Below are 13410 nucleotides of genomic sequence, written 5' to 3' on the forward strand. Positions count from 1 at the left end.
CACTCTTAGAAACTTACCCAAAGGAAATAATGAGATAAATAGGCCAAATTGTACACACACAAGATTTTCTTTCTAGCCTTACTTACAATAAAAAAAAAACTGGAAAGTATTCAAAAGCCCAACAAGAGATTATTAAATAAATATGGTGCATGCAGTTCTATAATGGATAACTTTAACAACTAAAAATGATGGCAGCAATATACCTACTCTGACAAAGGATATTTATTAGGTACTGTTATGTGAAAAAACAAAAAAGCACACAACTACAGTTTACTTGGTGCATTTTCCAAAATTAAATACACACATGTATGTTTAGATGAGGAAAAGTCTGGAGGAATATATACCAAAACGATGTCCCTGGGTAATGGGATTTCAAGAAATGTTGAAGTTTACCTTTTCTTTTTTACTTACCTCATTAACCTTATCCTAAAAAAACAATGATCACACATTGCTTATATATTTAAAATATAAATATATAATTTTTAAAGGGAATTAAACCACATTTTTGCATATCTGAGAAATGAAGCCGAGACAGTGGACTGATAATTAGATCTCTGAAGCAGAATCAACTAATTCAGTCTATTAGACTGTTTATGAAGCAAAGCAATTTTCTCCTTTTCACACAAGAACCCTCCCTCATACCCTGCCCGCCAGCCATCTATCCTCTCCTCTCCACCTCACACAGCTTGGGGCCTCCTCCGTTCCCGAATTCCCTCCCTACCCTTTCCACTGTGCCCTGTGGAATATTGCTTCAGTGAAAACAAACTCCCCTACAGCCTCCTGCTGGTCACAAAGTTTTTCCCGCAGTCTGATTTAAATATGAAAACATACTCCTCTATAGCTTATAAACCTACTTTCTAAGGCTCCTTTTTAGCTTTCTACTGTCCTTTTTCTAAAACACGGCCTTTTGCTCAGATAAAAATTCATCTTCTATTGCTTCTTGTCACTTGTCACAAACACACATCCAGATCGATCACTCTCTCATGCACGTTTGCCAACAACTTTGGCACCTGGCTAAGACTCATGTTCTCCACCTCTTCGATGTTCACATACGACCACTCATCCAAAACCTGAAGGGTCAAATTTCCCTGACCACCTCAACTGCTTCAGCCTCCCTCTTTACTCCATTTTAAAATCTTATTCCTGTACCTGCTAGATGTCAACACAATCCATAACTGGTCCCCATCTAAAATCTTAACTGTCAACTCTTCACTCTGGCTTAATCTTCGCCTCCCTTTTCACTTGGTCTATCGTTTCCAAACTTTACCTGTATCCTTCTCCAGCTTAGATCTTCTGGTGTTGGACACAATCTCCCAAGTTCTTTCCTTTCCAATCTCCCCACTCTATTACCAAAACCTCCTCCTTTACTTGCTAAAAGAGTACTTCTGTGTGCCAGGCATTATGTTAGGCATGGGGGAATGTGCCTTTCAGGAATCCCCTCTGCACCCTGGATTTGGAAGAAGCCTCTGATGCTGAGAGTGAAAGGCATCTTCTGTGGACATGCTAACAGCTCTACGTATCCAATCTTGTGAGTAGACTATCACGGTATTTTTCTTTGTTTCATCAATGTTATCTGTGACACCCCATATTTAACTTCTTGATGTATTAACCCATTGATTCAGTAGTTACCCCCGTCTGAAGTCATCTTAAAAAAAAAAAACACCTTTGTTAATCAGCAAGACAAAAGTCTGAAAGAATAGTATGCCAAAATGTTAAAAATGGTTATCTCGGGATGGCAGAGTATCAAGAAGTTCTAATTTTTTCCCTTTTGCTGACCTGTGTTTTCTAATCTATCTGCAGCAAAAGTATATGATTGTTTTGAAAATTCATTTTTAAAAATATTAAGAAAAACTAATTGCCAAGTCCAATGGTTATAGACTAGTCCCTATTTTGCAGAATCCTTCCGCAACATGACTTACTCCCTTGGCTCAGTTTCATGAAATTACTTCCCTGATTCTCTTCCTATTCCTGGGCTGTTTATTTCTCAATCTCCTCCCTGGCCTCATTTTTCTTGAGTTGTTCCTTAAACACTGGTGTTCCCCAGAATTCTGTTCTCGGACCTTTTCTCTTTTCATCTTAACACCGTATCTCCTTCAATGATCTCATCTAAACCCATGGTTTCTTCTAACACCTACCTTTACCAAAACCTTGACTATCTCTGTCCAAATAGTGAATGGTTGCTAAACACTTCTTCTTGTGTCCCACTGGGATCTCAAAAACATCATGTCTAAAAGTAATCATAATATGACCTTCTCCCAACCAGTTCTTTCTTCCATATTCCTCATCTTACCAAGAGGCAGTCTAGGTGACTCTCTCACTCAATTTGTCCCTAACTTACCTGCAAGTCTTACTGATTAAATTATATATATATATACAATCACTTACCTAAGACAGCTAAGTATGCACACAGTGAAATTACTATCAAGTTTTTTATTAGTACTCCATTGTTCCAAAAGCTATATTTTCACTTTGAAGGCAGAACACAAGAGGTTTGTCTATCATGTGGAAAACAGATATAAAATAATTTAGACACTACAAGTAATTCGTGGCAAAACAACTTTACTAACACATTCAACATTAAAGTAAGATATGAGGGGTTTTTTCCTGAATTATTTTTAAAGGTAAAATTAATGAGCTTAGAATCTTCAAAGTGATATGAGGCATACATACACAAATGCACACTGGGAACAAAAGGAACATCACACGGCGTGGTATCTGAATAATCAAACATTATGGTTAATAGCAGACTACCCACATCACACTAACGATCAGTTTTCAAAATAACTGGAACTTAAAAATACAATAAATTGGACCAGATGAAATGTCTGATATTTCATTATCTTTCTCAGGATCATTATGGACACCAATTATCACTGTGACTTGTCAAGATACTGGTCACGTTTAATGGAGATTTAGTAATAGAAGACTCGACCTCAGGGTTTGTATACGTGAGAATAGACTTCTTTGTGTTTTATTCATCTGTTATTTTGACAATGCCTAGAATACCATATATTTCACTTCCTGTCAAAGTAACACTCTCTATTCAACAGTTATCACTATCTGATAAGGTCTCCAACAGCTATTATTCACCTTTCTGGAAAAGGTTTCATCTGAAGGAAATTTTTAAAAGGAGATACTATGCTGCAATAAACATAGAGGGGCATATATCTTTTTGAATTCATGTTTTCGTCTTTGAGTAAATACCAAGAAGTGGAATAACTGGGTCATATGGTAATTCTATTTTTAATTATTTGAGGAACCTCCACACTGTTTTCCACAGTGACTGTACTAATCTGTAGTAACCAAGATATGGAAGCAACCCAAGTGTCCACTGATCAATAAGTGGATAAAGAACACGTGTATGTGTATGTACATACATACACATACTATAGAATATTACTCAGCCATTAAAAAAAGAATGAGATCTTGCCATCTGCAACAACATGGGACAGCCCTAGAGGGTATACTGCTAAGTGAAATAAGTCAAAGACAAATACCATATGATTTCACGCATATGTAGAACTCAAAAAACAAATGAACAAGGAAAGAAAGACGAAAAACAGACTCTTAATACAGAGAACAAACTGGTGATTGCCAGAGGGGAAGCTGGCGGGGGGAATGGGTGAAAATAAAGAGAATTAAGAGTACACTTCTCCTGATGAGCACTGAGAAATGCATAAAATTGTTGAATCATTATACTGTACACCTGAAACTAACATAAGACCATGTTAATTATACTTGAATTTTAAAAAGTACAATTAAAAAAGTTTTTTAACATTTATTATTGAGAGACAGAGGGAGACAGAGTGTGAGCCGGGGGGGGGGGGGGGGGGCAGAGGGAGACACAGAATCTGAAGCAGGTTCCAGGCTCCAAGCTATCAGCACAGAGCCTGACGCGGGGCTCGAACTCACAAACCCCAGGATCATGACCTGAGCCGAAGTTGGATGCTTAACCGACTGAGCCACCCAGGCGCCCCTAAAAAGTACAATTTTTTAAAATAAAAATAAAAGGAGAAACTATGATTTCTCCAAAAAAAAAAAAAAAAAAAAAAAAGCAATCTAGGTTCCAGATACTTACTATGGTAGAAACATCATAGGGCAAAGAAGGAAAAAAAAAAAAAAAAAAGGAGAATGATTGGTAAACTGTGAGTCAAAAGACCCTAAAAAATATAAGGACAGCACCCATACTCCTCTGGGATCCAGCACACCAAGGGGGACTCCAAGCAGGCAGGCTTCACTCTGTGATCCTGTCCAGTCACATACGGTCAGACTGGGGTGGGAAATATGAATCAAGAGGAACACTCTCTTGTCAAGAATTTAGAAAAAGGAAAAAGAGAGAGACGTGCACTGACTGTGTATGACTGGAACTGGAACATGTCAAAAAGCAGCTGTAGGCACCAACTTCTGCCTGCCATGTGGGCCGAATATCAGAGAAAGCCAGCGAACTGAGAAAGAAGGATAAAGCCAAGACAAGAGGACAGGGAGTGCTCCCTAACACGTTCATTTTTCCAGTTTCTAGGCTCAGCTCTATTCCTGCCCTTGGGTTCTAAGAGAAATCCTTCCATGCTTGGAACAAATTCCTACTTTACTACTATAGGTGTGTTTTCCCTTCACATAACCATGGTCCCTAACTAATATGGTTTTAGAACAGAAACTGCTATACTTTAAGTTACTCAAACCTTCTTGGTCTTATCTCTGCATCTGTAAAATTGAGAACATTCACCATGAGGACCTCAAAATTTTTAGTCAGATAATTTCTCATTTATTCTCCTACTTTTTATAAGACTTTACAGAGGTATAACGCACTTACGTAGGTGTGCAGGCTAAATAACCTGTAGCTGTTTTTCAAGCCTTAGCAATTCATTTGTGAAGTTTACTTGATCTAAATTGATTTCTAAAACTAATTTGTGATAGCTGGGACTTCTCAGTAACTTCTACATGAAAAAGTTTGGTGCATCTATCAATAAGACTAATAACTAATAGCTTTAGAGCAACAGCAGTATTTTGTATTTTTATTTTTATAAGGAGAAAACAATAAAATACTCCGTGATTAACTGACCAACATTTAATCTCTAAATGGAAATAGTTGAGTTAAAAGCACAGGTGTGGAGTCATATGCCTGTTTTGAATCCTGGTTCTAACTTCTTCCTAGCTTTGAGACCTTGGGGCAAGATATTGAGCCTCTCTGTGCTCTACTGTCCTCACTTGTAAAAAGCAGGCACCAGTATCAACAGAACCTTCCTCACAGGTTGCTGTGAGGACTGCAGGAGTTAATACACGTACAGACTTAGTTAATACATGTAAAGACAGTATATGGCCCTTAAGTACACCATAATGTTAGGGCTCATTATTAGGCCCCTTCAGTTGGTGCTAGTGGAACCAAGAGAGTCAAACGGCCACTTTAAAAGTCCAGTTGCCTCAGGGAGCCTAGGTGGCTCACTCAGTAGAGCATGCGACTGGATCTCGGGGTTATGAGTTCAAGTCCCACAGAGCACGTAGAGGTCACAAACAAACAAACAAACAAACAAGTCCAGCTGTCTCTAGAGAACCCTTCTCCCTAGCAACAGCACTTCCTTAGAACCCCAACCTGTCTTATCAGTGAAGTCTCTTAGGAGCCAGGCCAACTCTAACTTGATAAAGAAACTAAGGTCTAAGGGTGAAATTTTTCAAGGTCATACAACTAGTTAGAAATAGAGTTAAAACTAGAATTTAATTTACAAAAAATATGTGTTTTGTTAGAAAGAGCAAAACTTTTGAAATTAGAGTACTTTCTAGTACTCACCACCTGCATGACCTGGAGAAATGTAGTTAACTTCCTGACCTCAGTTTCCATTCATACATTAGGAATTATCATCACCACCGCCTTATTATTGAATTGGGGTAGTGATTAAATAAAGTCACTTCAATGCCTAGCCCAGAGCAAGGCATCCACCAGAGGTCAATCAATGATGGCTTCCATTGTTCAACTCTTGCCTAATGCTCCTTTACCATCAAAAAAAAAAAAAAAACATAGGAACTTGGTACCTCTCAAAATCACCTCTACAGACCCCACATCTCCCTAAAGCTTATTAAAATGAAAATTCCTAAGAGATCAGGAGATCTCTTACTGGTAGTCAAAACACTGGACTTCATTTTACAATGGCATTATTTTCTACTTTTTCTCAACACACAAGTATAATTTTCTAGCTTTTATGGGCTTTTCAAGTTTTTCTGCCCTAACCAGGGTAGCCACTCTCTGTATCTGTGCTGTTCAATATATAAGCCACTAGCCATGGGGATATAGAGCACTTGAAATGTGGCTCGTCCAAATTGAGATGTGCTCTCAGTATAAAATGAATGCCAGATTTTTGAAGATTTAGTACAAAAAAACCCTGTAAATTATCTCTTTACACAATTTTTTGTACTAATCACATTGAAATAATACTTTAGATATAATGGGTTAAATAAAATACACTAAAAGTAACCTCACCTGTTTTTTACTTTTAAAAAAAACTGTGGCTGTAAAAAATTTTAAATTACATGTGTCTTGTGTTATATTCTATTGGGCAGCACAGAGCTACAACATCCATGTTTAAGGCATCAAACAACCAAACTTACAAAGGAACATGTGAAACAAAACCAACTTGTTCACAATCCATACCCTGGAAGCTACAAAGAAAAGAAAAAAAAGTGAGGCTTAAAATAAAAACACAAAACACCCATGTAAGCAAACAAAAAAAATAATACCTACAAAGAGGAAATTATAAGGATACAAAAAAAACCCCACAAAATCTTATGCATAAGAATTTTCTTTAAAATTATAGCAATTCATGGAATAAATAGTTTTAAGAATGAATCTCTGTAAAACTAAACTCAAATAAGGACTATAAATCAATGAGGTCTGGCGAAAAAAATCCATTCAGGGGTTTTGAGAAGAGGTATTTACTGACTTACAAGATGTTCCATGCACATAAATTCTGTATCCTCACTTTTCAAAACAGATCATCAGATTAAAGGAAATCATGGTTTATAAACTTATATACATATACACACACACACACACACACACACACACACACACACAAATATTCTACACTTGGCCTTCAGAATTTCAAATGGCAGGTTTTTTTTTTTCAAAAGGGGAACCAACTTAAAACTAAATGACAAGACATAATTACTTCACTAGGAAAAAAATACTGAAGAGTTTGTCTTGTTTCATAAACTTGGCACTGATTAAAGAGAAACCTTCGTATTTTCTACACCTAAGAATGATTAATATAGTGATTTTCAAAGTACAGTCCAGGGATAAATGAGGTCCTAGTCCCCTAAAAGAAATCCACCAAGTCAAAACTATTTTCAGAGTCATAATTTTAAAAGTTGTCTGTCTTTTCCAGAACTTTCATTCTCTGTTTTTCAGAGGCTACACGTGTGATATGGTAACAGACTGAATGCAGAAGCCTATAGGAAGCCCACTGTCTTTAAGTCAGACATTAATCAGATCTGCAAAATGATGCCACTCTTCTCACCAAGTTTAGTATGGTTTTGGAAGACAGTTAATTTTCATTAAAAAAATGTTACTCAGATTAACCTGTAATGGGTTTTTTAAATTGTATGTACAAATATTTTTTTAATTTCCCTGTTTTAATTTCTATTTTAGTAAATATAAATAGATACAACCCACATCAACAGAAGCTCTTAAGGGTCCTCCAAATATTTAAGAGAATAATGAGGTCCTGAGACCAAAAGGTTTGAGTGCTCCTGACGGTATAAGAGATTGATGACAACACACACATGCACAAAACATATTCTTCCTACCTCTGCCCTGGAAGACTATTACTGCTATTTATATCACAGAAATTTCTAACAGTTCAAACTCTCTAGTGACCAGTAAAGAAAGAAGTCTGATGGGGGTAAAATTGGACAGGAAATTAAACGCAAAGAAATTAAATGCTTCCTTTTCAGTTAGAAGGCTGCCATTCCAATCTCAAGGCAAAATTTTAGGCAATTAAATAGAAGGTATTTCAAAATCAACCTCCATGTTTATGCCTTAAGCAATAATTTACTGCTTTCACGTTCCTCCCAAAGCTCCTTGAAAATTCATACAAAATCTTAAGTCATTCGGAACAAAAGCTAGATTCTCAAAGCTTGATACACTTGTTTTCAACGAAAAATTTAAATTATTTCATACTACCTTCTTCCTCAAACTGGTGGCTTACCAAAGCTGATGCCTAATGCAGAAAATCCCATACTCGCACACTGAAAAGAAAATGCAAGGCTTACTATAGACAAAAATAGAATCATGGAGTTTCTCACAATTTCTGTTAACTTATAAAGAAGAAATTTTAAGTTCAGCAATCTCAAAGTGGTTAACTTCTCAATCTAAAAGCAAGAAAAATGTAAAAACATCCTATATTAGCAGTCATTTTATTCTTGGATACGCTATTCAAATTGAGAGACAACTCAGTTTAATATGGGAGGCAAGGCAACATAACTTTAATTTACTTAATACTGGAAATTCTTTCTTATCTATCTAAATGTTCTTACAACTCAGTACCAAACTGCAAATGACCGTTTAACTGAGCTTTTAGGAAGGCTCTGGGTCCTCTAGCCAGGTTGGCACCTATTATCCAAATTACTTCACTTTTCAGGTATGTTTAGCATTTAATCATCCTATACCACAAGAAAACTTATAAGAAAAAAAAAACACCACTCCTGCTTCAATGCTATTTTTTCATCAGAAGATTTTCATTTAATGCTCTGCCTATTTCTCACTACAAGCAGTAGTAGTCCAAGAGTGATGTCATGGAAAACAGATTCCCTAGCCTTTAGAGATTGGATCCAGTGAGAATTCTAGGAAAAGCCTCTACTGGGGAATCAAACTCCAAATCTTCTAAGTTATACCCTAACAAGAAAACATCAATATTATAGTGTTAACATTTTAGTTCTCTACAAGAATTATACAAACAAACTAAATCTTTTGGAAGGGATCTTGATGTCCTGATACAGATTTCCTGCAAATCTTTAAATGATGTAGAATCATTAACTAAATTCAATGATTTTATCAGAGACAAAGAATAAATTTTCTATCTGTTCTTATTTGCTTCAATGATTCAGCCAGATGAGCTTTAAAGGCCTTATATTAAAAACAGAGTATCTGAGGAAATACCTCCCCTTTTCTAATTTCTGCCAAAGTTAAAATTTCTAATTCTGAAAAGGCCTTCCACTTTTGTACCAGCGGCAATACAACATATACCCACAGCAAAAATGAACCACAAGAGCCCCTCCAATGATTCTTAAAATAGCAATAATAGTATTATCTCCTATTATTCTCCCCCTTGTACCCCTTGCCCCAGATACACTGGCCTCTTTTGCTATTTCCTGAAAACCAGCCATACACCCATCCTAAGACTTCTACACTTGCTGTTCCCTCTACCTGGATCACTATATCTCCAGATATATAGGGCTCCCTTCAGGCCTTTACTCCAGTGTCATCTCAGTGAGGCCTTCCCCAAACCCCATCTTTAAAATTAAAGACAAACAAACAAACAAAAAAACAAAACCCACTGCCAGAAATCCTCACTTTACTTTTCTGCTTAGTTTTTCTCTATAGTATATTAAAATTGAGATAGAGCCTCTCTTCCTTGTTTAGTTTACTGTTTGGGTTGTTTTTCTTTTTTCTGGTTTTGCTTTGACTGTTGTATCCCTCACAACCTAGAAATAACAGCGCTTGGCACATAATAAGTGCTTAATAAATATTTGTTGGATGAACAGATAAATTTATCCGTTCATTTACCACATAACGATCCATGTTCTGTAACCACCCCTGATTTAAAAATGAGAAAAATCAAAGCTCACAGAGGTTAAGAAACCTGCCTGAGGCCCTGATCCTTAAGCGGTGGAGTTGGGGTCCGTCCCACTTCAGAGCCTCTATGTTTAATCAGTATCCTACAAGGCTTCACCAGTGACTCTTAATTTCTTTTCAATAAAAAAACCCCACACAAACTACCGCATGCCAGTTCAGAGAAAATATACGCTAATAAATTAATCCAACCTCTCAAACTAAATATTAATTCTCCTTACAGTTAACGTTATTTACTCTTAAAATATTTACAAAGTGAAGGGCGAGCTGACAGCAGACCAGCTAATTTTTGGGACGCAAGTGAAATGAAAATTTGGGCCCCCTTATCCAAAAGCTGGAAAAAAGTGTCGTTAAAGGTACTAAAATAAAAAGTTTTCTCCTTTCTTCTGAGGTATCTCTCGACTTATTGGTGTTTTTTTATTTGCTGTTTAACGCGTTCTAAGTAAAGAAAAATTAAAAATTTAAATTAGCATGAGTTTCATCATTCGCCTTTATATTGTACAATGCCAGTTTTATGTGCAGATTATTATACCAACTTCGAGGCCCTTCTGAACACCCATGAAGGCCAAGCCAGCCCTGGTTCCAAGATTTTTGCCCCAGATAACCCAAATCAAGGCAGAGAGAAGGTCAAACCTTGAAATTCCCAATAAAGCAATGATTTACCAAAATTTTTTCTTCAGGACAAACGATAAGTCTGATGTATAAAAGCCTAGCACATTACAAGAGGCTCTACCATCTAATTTAATCCTACCCACTTATATTACTCGATCTTTTTACAAAACACAAAAGCATACTCTAAAAAACAACCAGGATTAGATTATAAAATAAAAAGTCTCAGAAAACCATTTGTTGGCTAAAAATAACAATATACTAAGAAAAATGCTTCTCTTTCACTTTTTGTGGACCATTTTTAAACCAAAACATACTACATGGTACATTTTTGATGTACCCAGTAAGAATTATTCCATACTGATCTGTTTTTACACATATGTATTATAAAATCTGACAAATAAGTCCAAACCACAAATATTTACTATTCTATTATTTCTCCCAAGTTAAATCAGCAATAGAGCGCAAATTAACACCCTTTACCACTGAAAAACTGGTTTTAAGCACCTACTAAGTGTTGTGATGACTTAAAAAGAAAATTAAATTACACAAATACTAGTACATTGCCAAGAAGTTGAAAATTTCTACACATTTCTAGATCTGTTAAGAATTACAGAAATCTGAATGCATTTGTGAGCTCTTCAAAAATAATTTTCAAATTAGTAGAGATATCCAGGCATCCTGTTCCCTAGATATGAAAAACAGCATTAAAATTAAAGAATATACCTTAAAAGCATTTTCTAAGTTACAATTTAATCAGATCAACAAAAATAAATGTAAATTCGGAAAACACAGAAGACTAAACACAAAGTGTTAAATAAATATTCCGAGTAAGAAAACGGGCATAAGCGGCCTAGAAAAATGAAAAGCAAAGCACTACAGTAACGTTAAATTTGAATTAAAGAATACCGTTATTTAAATAAGCAGTTAGCATTTCGTAGGAAGAAGGCCAAGCAACGTGACTATTATATATCTGGTCGATTCACAGCACTGCTTCGCTATTCCGTACTTATTGCTTACTCTTATAATACAGAAAAAAAAAAAAAAAAGAGGCAGCAACAGTTAGCCACTACAACGTTAACCACTCTGGCAAGGGTTACTTAAAAAATTGCTTTGCATTTTTACAACACTTTACAGCTATAGGTTATTTTCATATATATGACCTCATATAGTCCTCACTACCCTGTGATGTGGCTATTACCGACTAGATTTCATAGATAAGAAACCGAGGATCAGTAAGCGATTTTCTCAGCGTCACCCGGTCGAACCCAGACCTTCTGATTCCACGTTTTATGCCTCGCATTTCGCATACTTCTATCCCAGGCATAAACAGAATTTTTAAAGGGAAGGAACGGGTTAGGGAGAAAATAATCATGGTACCTGCAGCTGTGTGCTGCAAAAAATGGCTGAATTATGCTTCTTCCTTCTCCCCCCCCTCCCTGAAAAAAATTAGATTTCAAACAATTTAAGTAAACTCAAAGACAAATTAGTTCCCGGCGTCTACCAAATGTTTGACTCGGGTCTGTGCAGAAAAGGCTACCAAATCGGTGCCGAGCACGGGGACGCGGACGAAGCCCGGGCTCCTGCAGGCCGGAGGGCCAGGGGCGGCTACGCACCTCGGGGGTCTGTCCAGCCTCTAGTGGACGGCAGTCTGCATCAGGAAGAAGCGGGCCGGCGGGCCAGGCGGTGGGCGGTCGGGCCCCGGGATGGCACTCGGCAGGCTCCTCGAACCTCTACAAGGGGCCGCTCCCGGGCCGGGCCGGGGCGCTCCGGCGGGGGGCGAGTCTGCGCGCCTGCGGCCCCCTCGGAACCAGTCCTGGGAAAGAAGACAGCGCTGAGTCGCGAGTCGAGACAGTCGGGCTCGGCACAAGGCGCAAGGCGGCGCGGCGTCGGGGCCGGGCCCGGCCTTGCCAACGCCAGGAGCCTCGCGGCGCCCGGCGGGGCTCGGCTGGAGGGCCGACTCGGGGCCACGGGCGGGGAAAGGGGCTGGGGGGCTGCGGGCAGCGGCAGATGCACGGTGGTAGCGGTGTCGACGACGGCGTCTCCGGGCTTCTGCCCCGAAGCGCGCCGAGCCTCAGGATCACCCACGCCGGGGGTGGAGGAAGGCGGGAAAGGGGCGGGCAAGGGGCGGAGCGTGCGGGGCCACGAGCCAGGGGCCGCTCCGGGCCGCGCGCCCCCTGCGGGCCGCGGGAGCCGCCCGGGGCCGGCCCTGGGAGGCGGGGCCCGCCGGCAGGGGGCTCCATGCGCCGTCGTCGCAACGCGGAAGCCTGCCACGCGGGTAGGGAGGTCGAAGGGTGGGAAGGCAACAGTTGGAAAGCAGGCCTCGGAGGCGCCCTCGTCCCCCATCGGCGCCTCGAGAGGGCCCGCGCGCGGGCCACGGCCCGGAGGGTGTTTACCTTCCCCCTGGTCGAGCGCCAATGCCGCCATCTTTCAGCCAGCGCGCGTCACTTCCGGCGCCGGGGGAGCGGGAGCGGGTGTGGGAGCGGGGTGGGGGCAGGGCTGTCCCACGCCCGCGGGGCCCCACGTTCAAGCCGGCCACGCCGGCGGGCCCCACCGAGAGAATAAGGCGGCCGGGCGCTGCACTGCGGCCTCGGCTCGACGCGGTTTCCCTCGTGGCGTCGCCGTCGGGGCTGGGAACGCCGGGTGGTGCTTATCCCCTCGCAGCGGTCTCGCTTAGTCTGCATGAGCGGTGGTCTCAAGCTACTGCGGGTGCGCCCACCCTCGACAAAGTTGAGGGTTGGGGCGCCCGGAAAATGTCTTTTTGCATCTTGAATACCACGGTGGGGGTGGGGGAGTCTGCGACGACGTGGAGGAAGCCTTGCCCTACCTACCTGTTTTATAAAATTGACTACTTCTGCGCCAAATGACATCATTTTTGTAAAGCAACTTGCAGGAGATTATTGCGTCATAGTTCCACTTGGCTTATTGCACAGCAATTACTCTTTCGGGAATGCATTTCCCAG

The 13410-nt window shown here is 39.9% G+C and overlaps 1 protein-coding gene across 2 annotated transcripts in view; it reads right to left on the reverse strand.

The window, feature by feature from the left end:
• Positions 1 to 12446, reverse strand: part of KLHL15 (kelch like family member 15) — a 36059-nt gene extending 23613 nt beyond the window's left edge. The window contains exon 1 of one of the 2 annotated variants that reach the window (XM_058712563.1): positions 12064 to 12446. The gene's annotated coding sequence lies outside the window, so the exon portion shown is untranslated. The remainder of the gene's footprint in view (positions 1 to 12063) is intronic. The other variant, XM_058712562.1, reaches the window with a different exon arrangement.
• Between the last annotated feature and the right edge of the window lie 964 nt (positions 12447 to 13410).

Source organism: Neofelis nebulosa, chromosome X (assembly GCF_028018385.1).
Source record: "Neofelis nebulosa isolate mNeoNeb1 chromosome X, mNeoNeb1.pri, whole genome shotgun sequence".
Lineage (NCBI taxonomy): Eukaryota > Metazoa > Chordata > Mammalia > Carnivora > Felidae > Neofelis > Neofelis nebulosa.